This window comes from Amblyomma maculatum, chromosome 1 (assembly GCF_055883805.1).
Source record: "Amblyomma maculatum isolate TAMU_Amacu chromosome 1, ASM5588380v1, whole genome shotgun sequence".
NCBI classification, from domain to species: domain Eukaryota; kingdom Metazoa; phylum Arthropoda; class Arachnida; order Ixodida; family Ixodidae; genus Amblyomma; species Amblyomma maculatum.
In genome coordinates, this window is record NC_139344.1 from 483903121 (window position 1) to 483919177 (window position 16057).

Sequence of the window (16057 nt, forward strand, 5' to 3'; positions counted from 1 at the left end):
GCGCACACAAAATTGAGACTACATAATTTCTCTAAGTATTTCGCTCACTCCGTAAACTGAACACTTGAACGCTTGAAGGCGCGAACGCAGGTGCGCACCGGGCGCCGCCACAGAAGAGAGTGACCAGGGTTGGGTAAATCCTGCACACACTTCACGGGGAAGAGAGCACTGCTTGCCTAGAAGAGCTGCCATTATATCTGCGGTGAATGCGCAGGCTGTATGAAAGTGCGCGCCGCTGCCACTTGAGTCCAGCCGTTGGTGTATGAATAGCCCAGTGCACAGAACACTCTGAAGCATGCATAGACAAGGGCAAGAAACTAAAAGCCTTCTTTCTTGTGTGAGAGTATGCATGAGTGAAAACGAAATGCAAGACAAAAAAGTGCGTGACATCAGCAGACCAAGTGACACCCCTCGCCCATCAGTCGGAGAGAAACCAATGGATGCAGTATCTGTTGGTACCTCATCGACAAAGTTCGATGGCCAGCGCAAAGGATGAGGAGGTTTGGCTGTTTTAAAAGGACCACGAGAGCTTTGGTTTGCATTTTGTTGCTTTCCAGTGTGTGCATCGCTGCAGTATTTCGCAGAGACCATGTCCAACGCCTTATCGGGCTTGGTTAAAATGTCAGCGTGGTCAGTAGCCCTTGAATATGTTAGCTCTCTTAAATGAACAATCTGAAATAAGCAAGGACATAAGTTGTGCTGGCCATATTGTGGACTGCTTTCAAGGCAATGTGTGTAATGCCAAATAATCTGAGGAGTTGAATAAACCGTTTGGGGTGCCGTTTTGTTTTTTAAATATGCATTGTAATACCATTTAACACAGCTTGGCCACCCAACTTGGGCACACCAGCTAACACAAAGCTTTAGCTGCACTACACTAATCCCTCTGTCACACAAACACTTCCGATCCTCATTGAACTCAATCTGCATTCAGGCTTTCAAGAAGGATTGAAGCATCCGGTGCTACATGGGCGTTTTCAGTGAGCATTAAGAAATTTCCTACGTGGTTCGTTGTCTGCTGTCAGTCGCAATGAGTCTCAAAAAGAAATTTAAGATTGGAGTAATGATAGCACGATTTCAGTGTACACAGCAGCATTCCGCTTTTGGCGCCTCAGGTCACCTAACCTATCCTCCCAGCGGTCAAGTGCTACAGTGCAGTTTCTCTTCCGCTCCACAGTTTCCACGTTGACGCAGTAGAAGAGAACGCCACCTTAGCTTCCACTGGCAGTGGACTACGGTGTCAATATTATAAAATTAGCTGTTCTACGAATGTTCTATCATGCCTTTTATTACATTTATGTGTTATTATGTGCAGTTCTATTGCATTTATTCGTTTTCAAGTTTTAGAGCTCGTTGATAACGAGGGTGTCAATGACCGCTTTTGAGTGTGCTTGAAATCTCGAGAGCGATTGAGGAAGCAACCTTGAGTCAAGCAGGCTCGAGCTCAACTGCACTTGACAGTTGCCGTGTGACAACCTCGATCTACAATGAGTTGAATGTAGATCCAGTTCAATGAGGATTGAAACTGTTCGTATGAGAGCAGTTTAACTCGCACCTTGCAGGAACAAGCAGTCTATATACACCTTTTCAATAAGTGTTACTCGGTGCCACCATATTGTTCGCTCCTCCTCTCTGGATTGCTGCAAACCGGCTCTGCTTCCACTGTGCCAGCACCAAATGCACAAAGCAGTCCAGCAGGTAATATGGTGACACCCCGTGACCACTTATTGGAAAAGTGCACACTACTATGACTATGCTACAGTATGCTAAGGAAGTGAACACACAAAAAAGCCAGGCAATCATGTTACTCTGGTAACGAATGTTTAATTGTGGCTGGCCTTGCATATGGCGGGCAGCAATGCATGTACCTCTGTCTTCGGACAGGACAGCAGGGTTGTAAGCATCTCCAGCAAACACTGTGCGGATGTTCGTTTTGTTATAAAAACTTAGGAGAAACTTGAGATCTGTCTTTAAGAGTATAGCATGGTAGCGTCAACAGCTCCCGTCTGCAGCTTCCCTCAAAGATCCTTGGTCGCATACATGCACCTTGCTTTTTATAAATGAAGTCTTTAAAGAACTTTGCTGCAACCTACAAAAAGAAAAAAAAAAAAAAAAATGTAGGAAGTGCGTAAGAGCTAAGATCGCTAAGGTGAACACAACCCGGCACCAGAATTAGAATATGTGACTAATAGGTATGGTGCAGGGAATGCAGCCTTCTAGTTACACACGTCAAATGACAGATCGAATACCGCACGCCCATCCTCCGAGGTCCTGTGTATAAGCGCATAAGTGGCCCGAGTATGCATGGGGTTGCCATTAGCCTCTTTGTCACCTCTCTGCGGCGGTTTGCACAGCCAGGATGCTTCCTTTCCTCTTCTCTGCAACGTGGCAACAGAGCACGCACCTGCCAGAGCTCTTCACACGCAAGTTCCAGTATGAAGGACGTTTTTTGATGACAATTTCTGATCACACTTTCTGTACATGACGCACATGAGCCAATCAAAATACAGCTATTTAAATGCCCTTTAAACACATGAATATTGTGAATATAAGAATAATACACAAGATAAATTCTCAGCACTGGGTAAAATATTCACAAAGTATTGTCAAACATGAATATAAAAACAAGAAATTGTAATAAAATCTTGAGGATATACAAAAGGCAGAAAAATGCTCATTTCTTAAACTACAGCTTGAAAATGAAGAAGTTTTCTTTTTTGCCTCAACTCCTTCAGCACCATGTAATTTGTTTATTAAATAAAATATTTACACAATCTTGCTATTAGATAATACTAAAATGCAGGCATTTAGATCCTCAATTAAATAAATGCCCATGTTTTTGTTTTGGCTTTATCATCATCATCAGCCTGATTATACCCACTGCAGGGCGAAGGCGTCTCCAATATTTCTCCACTTAACCCGGTTCTGTGCTAGCTGCATCCACTTGACCCCTGCGAACTTCTTAATCTCATCCGCCCACCTAACTTTCTGCCGCCCCCTGCTACGCTTTCCTTCCCTTGGAATCCAGTTTGTTACCCTCAGCGACCATCGGTTATCCTCTCTTCGCACTACATGCCCTGCCCATGTCCATTTCTTCTTCTTAATTTCCACTAGAATGTCGGTAACTTGAGTTAATTCTCTGACCCACTCTGCACGCTTTCTATCTCTTAATGTTACCCCTGCCATTTTTCGTTCCATAACCCTCTGGGTTGTCCTCAACTTAAGTAGAAGTCTCTTGGTTAGCCTCCAGGTTTCAGCCCCATAGGTGAGTACAGGCAAGATGCAACTGTTGTATACTTTCCTCTTGAGCGATACCGGTAAGCTGCTAGTCATAATCTGCGAGTGCTTGCCAAATGTGCTCCATCCCAATCTTATTCTTCTTGTTATTTCCTTTTCATGGTCCGGATCTGCGATTACTACCTGTGCTAAGTTATGTCCTAAGTTTTATGTTATGTGTTTGGCTTTATACATAACATAAAAACCTTTTTCTCCGAAATTTGCAGAAAAAATTCAAAAAGTGAAAGAAAAGGGGGCATGAATATCAAAATAAGACAGCAAGAAAAATAATTCAGAATACTAAAAATATGCTACACTGCCTCTTGTATTACTAGTAAAGATATTGTGCACCTATCGGCAGATTTCTTTTTTTCGTAGTGCTGTTCAGAAGCAGTGGTCATTCTTGACTTCCTGCAGCAGTTGTTGAGAGTCTCATGTACCTATTCTCCAAATCACACTAACAAAATGCAGCGAAGCCCAACTGCCAAAGAAGTAATAATTTATGTTCTGAAGTTCATTTTGAAGGTGTGCTGTTCTCTCAGAAATATAGCTAAGTTGCTGAAAACACCCATTTTTAAGCTCGGCCTTCCTCTACTCATTTTACAGTTGATACCATTGGCATTTCCAAACCTTTCAGGATTTATGACTGGATTATTTGGTGATATGTTTTCCAGAAGGTGGGAGAGTTTGCCATCAAATTTGAAAATCTGCTATAGGAGTTTGGTGTTCAAACTCCAGTCGATTTGCTTGAAGAAGTTCCACACTTGAAGTTCAGGAGAAGCCATATCAAGTAGTACCAAGCTTTCATTGCTGCTGAAACCCAGCGAATGGAAACAGAACAGTGGGAACACAAAATGAGCACGTGTAACTGACCAAGGGCGATCAGAGATTGAAACTAAGCTTTTCTTGGCCCCTAGCTGAAGTTCGAGGCTGACATTTGACTGATTCATCATCTGAGCTGAACTGAGAGCTAGTAAAATTGTCTTCAAGAGACTTCGCTACTGCTCTCATAAAAAGAAAACTATAGTAGAAGCAGCAGAATCGTGTGAATGGCGCCAAAGACCTCTTTATTTCGAATAATTTTTAAATGTCGCACTGTGCCAGAAAGAACAAAAAAAAAAAAAAATAAAAAAAATAAACAAGCTGCACACAAACAGAAACTATGGTTGTCACAATAGCCCCACTGCGGTGGTGCAGTGGTTAAGATGCTAGATTACTGTGCCGGAGTACCCATGTCCGAACCCAATCGCTGGCGGCTGCTTTCCATAGACCTCCACTATGGCACCCATTTCTGTCTTTCCACTTTGACTCCCTCCTCCCTTCCCTTACGGCCCAGTTCAGATGCCCACAGAAACAAGTGACAGATTCTGTGCCTTTCCATCCCTGTGAACTAGTTACTATAACTACTTTTGTCATACTATCTGCCTAAATGGGGCTACATGTTCCAAACATGAAAATTTACGTCTGCCAGTGTGTGAGAACCATCATTCAGATATGAACGATTGGCTTAAAGCGGTCCTGAAAGGTATAAGCCCTAATCCCTTAATTTGTTCCGGTATTATCTCACACATAATCATCAGCATACAACCATAATCTACCACATTGTGCCTAAGACCACCCAACATGGGTATAAAGCTCTGTTTTAACCAAGCTGTATGAACGTGGAGTAGCACGTCTGATACTGGATCCAAGGGTCTCGGAGGGTTCTATTCCACCTCACCCTCTCACCTCAAAGGAGCTGCCCGAGTTAGCAGCTCCAGATAGCGTCGTCCTCTCTTTTCTCGATTCTTTGTCTCTTTTGCGCTTTTCCACAATATGAGCTCCAGCCAGTTCGGCCATATCATGTGGCCTCATGACATCGCAGAACCAGACAACCAATCAGTGCATGGCCATGTCACCTGCCAAAGGCATGGTTGTGATTTTTCTCAAGGGTGACGCCTTTTACGCCACCGCAATAAAGCAACCATTCTACAATAAGTCACTTCTTGTGGAGCACTTTTCACTACTGCTGCTGCATTGTATGATATGGGCAGGTCAAATTATGTCCCCCCTGTAAAGAGCAGTTTGTTTGCACAGCCTCCTATCCGATGTGGATGTAGGCTACAATACAGCACACAACAGCGGCAGGGCAGACACATTAAAAAACATGGCAGCCCTTACGAAAGCCAGCTGCTCTTTCAGCTGATAGAAAGTCCAAGATTTTCCCAATTCTATTATCTTGTAGGCAATGGACAGTAACCCGATCAGTTTAAGTTTGCAAGTGCTTGACAGCCCCTTTTTTTAATAGATTATGGTACTGTTAGGATCCTTCCAAGATTTTAATACGCTTGAGGTCGTGAGGCACTACACACACAAAGCAAGCAGTTTTTCTAGCACAATCTCCCTACCACTCTTCAAAGATCTGCAGGTGCCTATCCATACCAGCCGATTTCCCTCTTTGCATTGCTTCTAAGGCTTTTTTACTTCCTCCATGACCAGCATAACGTACAACCTGCTCACATTACTGCCCGTCATCCTGACTGCTTCAGGGAAATGTCATCAGCAAATTGCAGATTACTGGGTATTCTCCATCTACTCTTATCCCTGAAGGCATATCACCTAGCACATAGTACAATAGATGCTGTCAAGAGAGTACAATAAGTGGCCGATTCCATGCCATGTTACCTAAGACAATGCCATGTTTTAGACACCATCACACACAGATAACATTTTCTCGGAGAACCACAGCTGTGTTACCTCCACAAGGGATCAAGTTTTCTTCTATATGACAAACTCTCCAATAAATGTCAGGCCTGTTCAGGTATTAATCTGTTACTTTAATTCGCAAGGCTAGAAGCTAGACTGGCAAAAAATTGCAGTCACACATTTGTGCGTCCCACCTCCCCCCACTGCAAATCATGTGTTCCAAACCACCCAGAATGATTTTCAAATAATAGCATATCAGCAAATGCAAGGGTGACAATATACAACAAGATTAAATACGTTGCAAGCAAGGTGTTTTAAACTTAACTGGGAGCACGCTCTAAACCTGTGGAAGCAGTGAGAGTATCCATTTGGTCACATCAGTCGCAGCTCACTGCACTACTGAGGTGGCGGTGTAATCGAACTGGCGGAGGGAACTCGTTCCTCGCCGCCAAGAATTCATTGCCTCTGCAGATGTAAATAAATGAGAGTAATACTGGAATTACATTTAGTTTGCATAAATTCAGCAAACTCACTCACAATAGAATTTGGTTCGAGTAAAGCAAGTGAGAGTGCCTGCTGCAGAAGGAAAAAGGTAGCAACGAGACTGGCTGTCAATGCTAGCACAAATACAAATATTTAGCACGCTTACAAAACACTGAAATAGCAACAAAGAGAATCTAAGTTAAATCACTTGTGCAGTAAGTGCCCAATATGCTGCGGCTTGCATGGAACTGCAATGGAGAGTGCTTATAGCAGCAACTGCCAAGCTCTACGACAGGATTACGAGGTACTCTCAATGGTGCCTCACTCTCCCACAAAACATGCCAGCTCAGATTAATTATTGCTCTCTTTTCAAATAAGGTGTCAATGGCCTTGGCAGCAGCTTGAAGCCAAGCACTGCCAACTATTTATGTTGGAGCAGGCAAAAGATATATATATTAGGGAACTCTGCGGTAGCAACATATATCCAAAGTGTTAAATCTATATAAACAAGCTCAGTGAGTTCCACCAATGCAGTTATTTCGGCAGTAAAAGGACAGATATTGTCACAGGCATGAACCTATGCTAGCTGAGGAGTAATGAAGTTACCCTCATTGCTGCATACACCGAAATAAGTGTACTTGACAGTGGAAGGTCTGAGCAAATAAGCACATGAATTCGGTCATGTATATAACCACACTTTTGTAGCCATTTCATGCTGTGCAGTAGGCTTGTTGCACTTCGGGCTTGTTGCACTTCGAGGTTCAGTCCGCACAGGGCCTACTTACGTTTAAACTATCTCTCAGCTGGCCAGCAACCCCCCTTTTAGCAGTCCGCAGATATTACTCATGTATTGCAGCACTACCACGTATGGTCTGTACAGATGAGTGCCACTTACCTTCCAACAGTTTTCCGAAAGAAGCCCGACATTTTCTATGGGCCGAGCCGCTCCATCGGTTGAAGCTGCGAGGAAGGCAATAAAACCCAGATTATAAACCAGCGCGTTCACGCTGGCGCACGCAAAAATGCCTTATACTGCCCAAAAAAATATAAGCGAACTCAGAAATAGTCTTACGTTATCTTTTAGTCGCCTCATATGTCCCAATACTCCAGTGCATCCGGAAGACAACAGCAACCGGCGACCGATCGGTGCACAGCAGCAGGAATGGAAGTTGTTCCAAGCGAAATGAAACGAGATCGTGGACGCCATTACGCAGTCTCGTCGTCTCCTCACGCCTTCGCCCGGAGACTGTCGCGCGATTACGCCACGTCAATAATTGAGGATAACGCATGCTTGCGCTGCCGTGCAAAAACTCGTTAAAGAAGCTGCAATGAAGGCGATGGCAGAAAGACGACAAATACTTTACTTAGAGTTCGCGGGCATGTATGTACGACTCACCGCAGTCAGTAGGACTGCACCGAGGGCTGCGCCCTTGAATTTAAGGCTATATTCCACGAACTGAATCCGCATTTCACCGAGTTTGCATCTACCGGGATGATGGCCCGCGAACTGCAGCAGACCGACGCATGAAAGACAACCTAGGGTGCCTAGGGCTCGTAAAGCGCAGATGCTCGTTGTCTGAAAAGCGCGCCAGCCTTCCTTCTTTACTTTGGGCGGCTCAGTGAACATCTGGGTTTGAGGCTTACTTCTAGAAAAAAACAACCACTAAAACTTATTTGACGTCACATCCGTCCAAAAGAACAACTTATCCTCCTTTCCACTTTGGTCCTGGGCGCGCATGCGCAGTTCACGGAGCCGGCTCTCTGCAAGTTCAGCTGACCACGACACAAAGCCAAAATGGCGGAACTGCAATCACGTGATTTCATGACCTGAACTTGCAGAGAGCCGGCTCCGTAAACTGCGCATGCGCGCCCAGAACCAAAGTGGAAAGGAGGATGCGTTGATTCTCTCGACGGATGTGACGTCAAATAACTTTTAGTATTTGCTTTTTTCTGGAAATAAGCCTCAAACTCAGATGTCAATTACCCCGTTTCACAGCGCCCGAGCCATGGTAGAAGAACAAATGGTAGCGTAACTCCCATAGAAGCCTGCGTGTCGACTCTGAGCGAGGCTTTAGTTTCCCAGCGCCCCCTGCGAACTGTGAGGCACAACAAACACGTGACGTTGCTTGTGACGTCACAGGGACGTGATTTTGGCGGGGAATTTGATCGTCTTTTTACTTGTAAACGAAAAGCAAGGCCAACGACGACGGAGGCAGAACGATGCTCAGATAAGGCAGAAAAATGGACACCGTAACTGTTGAGCCAACTTGACATGGATTTCTACAGTCAAGTTTTACGTTAACTGAAATGTTACGGCATCTTTAACCACCTTATCATAGCATCGTTCTGCCTCCGTCGTCGTTAGCCTAGTATTTCGTCGCGCGTCATGTAAACGCATTCTGGGGCTTCGGCAAGCACATGGATAGAATCACATGGCTTGAGGCATTTCACTAAGGGCATAAATGAGTGAAGCTGTGCTGCATAGAAAGCCAGGCTTTATTAATTCACGATTACTTACATGGACGATTCACGACAATGAAATCTTTAAGTGTAGGAAAGCGACCACCGCTCATTCGTCACGGTCTTCATGAAATCCTCGTGATAACAAAATGACCTCAGCGTCGGTCTCCTAACGAGACGCGGTGAGATTATAAAAGGGTAAAAAATCTTGCTAACAAACAAAGTACATATCAGTGTCAAAGAACAACAAAAACAAACGAACGGAATAACTAACGCTAGCGCTAGAACGCCAACCTGTAAGAGCTTAGGTAAGCAATTCAAATTGGGATTACTAGTATTTAGAAGTTAATGCGGCTGAGAAGTCAAAATATCTACGATATAGCTTTTCTCCAATAAATCTCGCCCTGTTCATGATTCCATTATTTTACTCGCGCTTCATTTGCCACTGAGAGGAGTCAATGTGAGGTTACAAATATACAACTTAAGCATTTAACATGTTCATGAGAAAGATCCCATTGACAATAGGAACATCACTGTAATAACAGCTAAAGCACGTTCAGCGAACGTTGGTGCGGTAATACGACGCAGTAAGCAAAACACGCAGCAAAGGGAGCGGAACGGAAGGCTTTGAGCAATGCGACACGCATCTTGGGGGCAATAAAATCTCACCTTCACCGTTCAATTAAAACATGCAGCGATACGCCGCTCATGCAGACGTGTATCCGTAAAACAATTAAGCCACCACTTTTGCGACATGCCTGGGAGGCCGAGCCGAACCGCCGAGCTGTGACGCAGCATTGTCCCATCGTCCGGAAATGCGCACATGCAGCGGCAATCAGTTTCTCATCGAGCACACACAGTCTTCGCCTTGCTGTAAAGCTCTACCACAACCAGCATAATAAAATACTGACTGTTTGTTACAGATAACCCACTCTGTACGCAGCGCGCAACGATGAACGTTGAACCGGGGCCGATGACGCACCCATCCCGCGGATGAAAAAAGCCGCCATGTCTGAGCTTTGGGCAACATAGAGTTAATACAAAGACTCTAGAGGGAAAGCTGCCCGTTCACCCAATGCATTCGATGGGTGACCGCGTGATTGCCGCCATTATCCCACTGTTCATTGGTTGCCAGATGAATTTCACTTGCTAAATCTGGCACATGAAGATGGTTTGAAGCTGGCAACTTATATCGTGGGAAGATGGCGGCGTGCAGTTAACCGACGGCGGGCGGCTACTGTTCAGTAGGCGCTGTATAAACAACGGCAGAATCGTCGCGGGTGGAGCATTTCTTGTGATATTTTGCTTCGCGTACCTACTGTAACGTCACATACGTGTCCTGATTCTTCTGAGTTGTTATCGCAAGGCCGGCTATCCCTGCGATTGTTTCGCGCTTCGCATGCATTTCGTCCGTCGAGCGCACATGCATCTCCTCTGTGCCCGATCACCTGAAAATATGTCAGAAATTTGCTTTGGCGCAAGACGACGACCACAGTATATTAAAAAAAAAACAGTGACGAATTCCACAACAACGGCCCTTGGTCTATCCGGGATGGCTAGTGCTGCATACAGTAAATGTCAAAGGGTGCTCGTGTGTGTTTACTGTTGATCTGCTACGTCTGCTCGCAAACATGGCAAACATGGTTTCCAATTGTTCTACATCATTCCTTTATGGCCAAGAAGGTGCCTGAAAGATTATATAATATGCTTGAAACTTGAAAACAATGTATAGAAATTTCCTACAGTTGTGTTATCGGCAGCGGTTTTTAAAACTTTTGTTCAAACCTTTGTTTATTTTTGACGCAGTGAGCAGAAACTGTGCTGGCCACAATGATAAATTTGATGATGGCGGCTAACCAGTGAGAAGCTCGTTTCCCTGCCCAGCTTTCCCTCTAGAGTCTTTGTATTAACTGGGCAACTACGCAGCGGATAATAAGTGGCCGAGAGAGGCCGTTAGAAACAAGTTAAAATATTATTAAAAATGTGACACGTTTTTTCTTACGCAAGAAACAAAAACTGCATTCATTCCTGAGCTCGAATATTATGTTTACTTTCTAGTTCTTTGGAGTTCTGGCAGATCTTATTTTCTGTGCGCTAGTAATTTGCCTCACAGTTCGCAGGAGCCCTCATCATCGAGTTGATGCCGCTGGCAGTAGGCAGCTGCACGCGTTTTCTTCCAAGTTGCGCGACCAGTTGTACATTGACCTTGCCCGAGCCACCCGAACAAAAGCTGGCGCGCTTTTCGCGCAACGGGTGCTCGCGCCTTGCGAGCCCTAGGTCGCTTTTCATGCGTCGGCTTGTTGTAGTTTGCGGGGCATCATCCCGATAGATGCAAATTCGGTGAAAATCTGATTCAGTTCGTGGATTGTTGCCCTAAATTCAACAGCGTAGCCTTCGGTCCTGTCCCTGGCCTGTCTGCAGCCTCCGACTACGGTGAGTCGTACGCGAAGGATGGTGTTTCGTACATGCCCGCGAGCTCTAGGTAAAGCATTTGTCAGCGCTCTGCTACAGTCTTGCAGTTGTTTTAACGAGTTTTTACACGGCAGTGCAGCTATGCGGTAGTAACAATTACTGACGCGGCGTAATCACGCGACAGTCTCCGGGCGAAGGCATGTGGAGACTGCATAATGGCGTCGATCCCGTTTCTTCGCGCTTGAAACAACCGTTGCATACCTGCTGCTGTGCACCGATCGGTCGCCGGTTGCTGTTGTCTTCGGGGTGCACTGGGGTATTGGGACGTACGCGGCGACTTACAGATGATGTGAAACTATTTGTGAGTTTGTGAGTCGACAGTCACGGAAGTTTGTAATTTGCTTTTTTTTTTTTTTTTTTGAAGATTCTTCGTTCGTGGCCTAGTTTGTTTGGGCAGTAGCAGGCATTTTGGTGTGCGCCAGCGTGAACGCGCTGGTTTATGATCAGGAGGCTTTATTGCCTTCCTCGCAGCTTCAGCAGATAGAGTGGCTGGGCCCATAGAAACGGTCGTGCTTCTGTCAAAAAACTCGAAAGGTATTCATCCATGCGGCCCATACGTGGTGCTGCAGTGCAAGAGGTCAGCTTCTTTGCAGTGTCGACGAAGTGCTAAAGAAGGGGAGTTACTGGCCAGCTGAGAGACAGTATAAATGTAAACTGGCCCAGTGCGAAATGAGCCCCGGAGTGAAATGAGCCTACTGCTCAGCACGAAATGGTTACAAGATACGGGCGTATACCCGCACGAATTTATTGTGCTTATATGCTCACACGTTCCACTGTCGAGTACTCACATCGGTGCATGCAGCAATGAGGGTGACTCTTCGGCTATCATAGGTTCTTGCCCATGAGAGTATCTGCCCTTTTACTACCAAAATAACTGCATTGGTAGAACTCGCTGAGCTTATTTATATAGATTTAACACTACTAATGCATGTCGCTACCGCCGAGTTCCCTAATATATATCTTTTGCCTGCTCCAGCAGCGTCATCACTTTGAGAAAACTGGGAATGATAGCAGAAATAATGCCCCCATAAATAGTGGGCAGTGCTTCGCTTCAAGCTGCTGTCAAGGCCATTGACAGCTTATTTGAAAACAAAGCAATAATTAACCTGACGTGGTATGTTTTGTTGAGGAGAGTGAGGCACCGTTGCATGTACAGCCTTTGTCAAAAGTGTAGAGCCCGGGGGGTCCGCTTCTGAGCCGAATAGTGGCACTGATGTAGAATTAGTTGAGGCCTTTCCCACTGAAGGGGGTAGGACAAAAAATCTTCTTGCCATCAACAAAGTTGGAATACTGGCAATTCATTACAAGCCGCAGGAACTGGCCCAGAAGCAGACCCCCTGGGCTCTACACTTTTGACAAAGACTGTACCTCGTAATCCTGTCAAAGAGCTTGGCAGTTGCTGCTATAAGCACTCTTGATTACAATTCCATGCAAGCTGCATAACAGCATATTCCGCACTTACTGCACACATGATTTAACTTAGTCTCTTTGTTGCTATTTCAGTGTTTTGCAAGTGTGCTAAATATTTGTATTTGTGCTAGCATTGACTGCTAGTCTCGTTACTGCCTTTTTCCTTCTGCGCCAGGCACTCTCATTTGCTTTACTCAAATCAAATTTTACTGTGAGTGAGTTTGCTGAATTTATGCAAACTAGATGTAATTGCAGTATTGCTCTCATTTATTTACATTTGCAGAGGCAAGGAATACTCGGGGCCGACGTACGAGTTTCTTATGCAAACTAGATGTAATTGCAGTATTGCTCTCATTTATTTACATTTGCAGAGGCAAGGAATACTCGGGGCCGACGTACGAGTTTCTTCCACCAGTTGGATTCCTCTGCTACCTCGGTAGTGCAGTGCGCTGTAACTGGTGTGACCAAATGGATACTCTCACTCCTTCTACTGGTTTAGAGCGTGCTCCTAGTTAAGTTTAAAATACCTTGCTTGCAATGTATTTAATCTTGTTGTGGAATATTGTCACCCTTGCATTTTCTGATATGTTATTATTTGGAAAGCATTCAGAGTGATTTTGGACGCATGATTTGCCTTGGCGGGAGGTGGAGAACCACAAATGTGTGACTGCAATTTTTTGCCTCTCTAGTTTTCAGCCTTTAGAATTAAAGCAGCAGATTGATATGTGAACAGGCCTGGCATAGATTAAAGAGTTTGTCATATACAACACTTGACCCTTGTGGGGATAACACAGCTGTGGTTATCTGAGCAAAAGTTCTCTGTATGTGATGGTGTCCGAAACATGGCATTGTCTTAAGTAACTTGGCATGGAATCGGCCACTTCTTGCACTCTCTTGACAGCATCTATTGTAATGTGTGCTAGGCGACATGCCTTCGGATCTGTTGTATGTCTGCAGCAGTTGCCTTGATGTATCAAGATGGGGTGGTTGTTGCGAGTTGGAAATTGCTATTCTCCCGACTACACCAATAAAATGCAGTGAAGCCAAATACCAGGAACCAATGTGTTATGTGGTTCATTGTGAAGGCTTGTCATTCTCGTAACTTTGCCAAATTGCTAGAAACATTATTTTTAAGCCCGGTCTTCTTTTGCTCATAGCACAACTCATTTCGTGCATTTGTCAACTTTTTGTGGTTTATAGTTGGCACATTTTGCAGAGGGTGACAAAATTTGAGCTGGTGTGCCACGAAGGTTAAATATCTGTTTATTGAACTCTTCTCGGGAAGCTACATGCAAATCCTGCCTAATGTGGCTGTGAGGGCTTCGCACTTGATTGATGTACCGGCGCTTTACTTGTGGCAGCTGGTCTACATTGTACAGGACTGCCACTTTGAGGAGCACCAGCACTGCTATGAAGCAGATTCACAGCATTGTTCCTGGTGGAAGCAAACCACTGCAGATGTTGCCCTCATTCCAATGCAGCTTCAGCCAGTGAAGTTTCATAATGCCCGTGTTGGACGAACAAGAGGCCTATGAACTTGAGCATTTCACTTAGTAATTCCTTCCAAACATCCATCAAAACAAGCAACCTGTTGGGTTTCCCCCAAATCCCTGTACAATCATATGTTTATTTTTATTTTTACAAATAGTTTGTATCATAAGCTGGAGAGCCTTCACTCAAGTATACAATAGGTTCCTATCTACGTGAAAACTACACGCTTGTGTGCCAGTATCAGCAGATCGTTCCCAATGATTGTGGACACCCTCCTAAACAGAGATAAAACTGAGAACATGCAGTGATCATGGGTACATACTCAAAAGCAAGTGGGTACGGAAACTGTGTGCACCTTTGGCCACTGCAATTGTAGTACCTGAATCGCTAAAAGCTGAAATCAGAGCTTCTTCTGACTCTTCTGGCTTCTTTGCTGCTAGTGCGATAAAAAAATTCTGTAGCTGAAGTTGCTGAATCTCACAATTTCAGTGTTTTTTTGTTGTGCGGCCTGACATGAACATTTCTCCATCTAAGCTGCCACCATTCTTCAGATAAAGATCGCTTCTGTGTCATTACTTGGTGCGATATATGTCAGGGATACACATAAGCTCTGCGTTTAAGCGTATGACTCAACATTGTTAACAGCTATAGTCGGCAGCTGCACTTGGGAGTCTTCTGCATATTGATTTTCAAGCTTACCTTTCTACTTTTCCTGTCTAGGTCATCATTATTTGCAGTTCATCCCAGAGTTGCTTAGCAAGGCAATGTCATCAGCAAATCGCAGATTACTGAGGTATTCTCCATCTACCCTTATCCATAACTGCTCCCATTCTAAGTCTCTGAATACTTCCTCTAAGCAAGCTGTGAATAGTATTGGGGAGATTGTGTCTCCTTGCCTAACACCTTTCTTTATCGGAATTTTGTTACTTTATGCAGAACTATGGTTGCTGTGCAGCCACTATGTCTTCCAGCACTTTCACGTACGGCTCGTCTACCCCCTGATTTCTCAATGCCTGCATCACCGCCGAGGTTTCAACCGAGTCAAATGCTTTTTCGTAATCAAGGAATGCTATGTACAAGGGCTGGTTATATTCCGAGCATTTTTCTATCACCTGATTGATGGTATGGTTATGATTGATAGTAGAGTACCGTTTCCGAAACCGCTTGATCCTTTGCTTGATTGCAGTCTAAGGTTGCCCCGATTCTATTGGCGATTACCTTAGTAAACACCTTATACGTAACAGACAGAAAGCTGATTGGTCTGTAATTTTTAAGGTCCTTCCCCTTTCTTATGAATGAGGATAATGTTTGCATTCTTCCATGGTTCCGGTATCGTCGATGACACCAGGCACTGCGTATACAGGGTGGCCAGTTTTTCTAGCACGATATCCCCCCGTCCTTCAGCAAATCTGTAGTTATCTGATCCTCTCTAGCCGATTTCCCCCTTTTCATAGTTTTTAGTGCTTTCTTGACCTCGACCTTCGTCACTGATGGAACGTCCGACTGTTTTTCCCTACCACCAATCTCATTACGGTCCTGACTACTTTGGCTACTGTAGAGATCTGTATAGAACTCCTCGGCTACTTTGAATATCTTGTCCATATTCGTGATGACGTTGCCCGCCTTGTCCCTTATCGCATACATTTGGTTTTTGCCTATGCCCAATTTCTTCTTTACCGCTTTAAGGCTTCCCCCGTTCTTTACAGCATGCTCAATTTTCTCCATGTTATACTTCCTTATATCGGCCACCTTGCGCTTATTGATTAGCTTTGATATCTCA

The 16057-nt window shown here is 44.7% G+C and overlaps 2 long non-coding RNA genes across 3 annotated transcripts; one reads left to right on the plus strand and one right to left on the minus strand.

Annotated features, from left to right (window-relative positions):
- Positions 1-289: 289 nt before the first annotated feature.
- On the minus strand, positions 290-8050 carry LOC146210117 (uncharacterized). Of its 2 annotated transcripts, XR_014708291.1 has the most exons (4): positions 7841-8050; positions 7517-7690; positions 7340-7404; positions 290-2089 (listed from the first exon to the last, which is right to left on the minus strand). It is a non-coding gene; the product is annotated as an uncharacterized LOC146210117 (long non-coding RNA). The 2 variants fall into 2 exon arrangements; XR_014708290.1 differs by having other exon boundaries at positions 7517-8050.
- A 3058-nt stretch (positions 8051-11108) lies between these two features.
- LOC146210118 (uncharacterized) lies at positions 11109-13843 on the plus strand. Its single transcript, XR_014708292.1, has 2 exons — positions 11109-11337; positions 13158-13843. It is a non-coding gene; the product is annotated as an uncharacterized LOC146210118 (long non-coding RNA).
- The last annotated feature ends 2214 nt before the right edge of the window (positions 13844-16057 follow it).